This window comes from Dipodomys ordii, unplaced genomic scaffold (genome assembly GCF_000151885.1).
Source record: "Dipodomys ordii isolate 6190 unplaced genomic scaffold, Dord_2.0 Scaffold75, whole genome shotgun sequence".
NCBI lineage: Eukaryota > Metazoa > Chordata > Mammalia > Rodentia > Heteromyidae > Dipodomys > Dipodomys ordii.
The window spans coordinates 2,517,575-2,518,148 of record NW_012267291.1 but is presented as its reverse complement, the minus strand read 5'-3'; the positions used below and the strand labels follow the sequence as shown (position 1 = coordinate 2,518,148).

General features: G+C 60.5%; 1 protein-coding gene across 2 annotated transcripts in view; it reads left to right on the top strand.

Moving 5' to 3' along the window:
- Positions 1-196: 196 nt before the first annotated feature.
- Cstf1 (cleavage stimulation factor, 3' pre-RNA, subunit 1, 50kDa) overlaps positions 197-574 on the top strand; it is a 9,947-nt gene continuing 9,569 nt past the window's right edge. For both annotated transcript variants that reach the window (XM_013024372.1, XM_013024371.1), the window contains exon 1: positions 197-523. The gene's annotated coding sequence lies outside the window, so the exon portion shown is untranslated. The remainder of the gene's footprint in view (positions 524-574) is intronic.

Here is a 574-nt window from a genome sequence, read left to right as displayed (position 1 = left end):
GGCCAAGGCCGCCGAGTCCTCCGAGAGCTCAGCCGTTACAGTTTAAGGATTCTTCTTTTTAAATATGGGTTTAAACCCTCCGGTCTGAAAGCTGATTGGCCGGAGTTCCAGCGGAGCCGCTTTGTGATTGGTTCGCAACGAGCGTGCCGTGGCGCAAGCGCACTAGCAACGAAGAGCCCGGAAGCGGTGGAGCCAACGGCCTGTCAGGTCTATGGCGGTTCTAGAGCCCGCCGTGGTCTCCAGGAGTGGGCATTAGTCCTTGAAATAACAGTCCGTTGGACTCAAGGTTGTTGCATAGGAGATAAAGCCGGGGGTCGGTGAGCGAACGTCTTGAACGTGCCAGTAAGTAAAATGGCGAGAAGGGCAAGACCGAGCGGGACCGGTCGATAGCGCAGCACTCGACGTCGCGGCCTGGGCGCGTGCGCAGTGAATGTGCACGCAGAGCCATCGATCGGGCGGGATTCGCGCCTCCATTTTTTTAGAAGAGAGCCGGAGAGCCGGAGCCAGTGATCGCGATCAGAGGGTACGGACGGGGTCCGGGCATCGGGGAGGGGCGGCGCGGGGGACGGCTGGG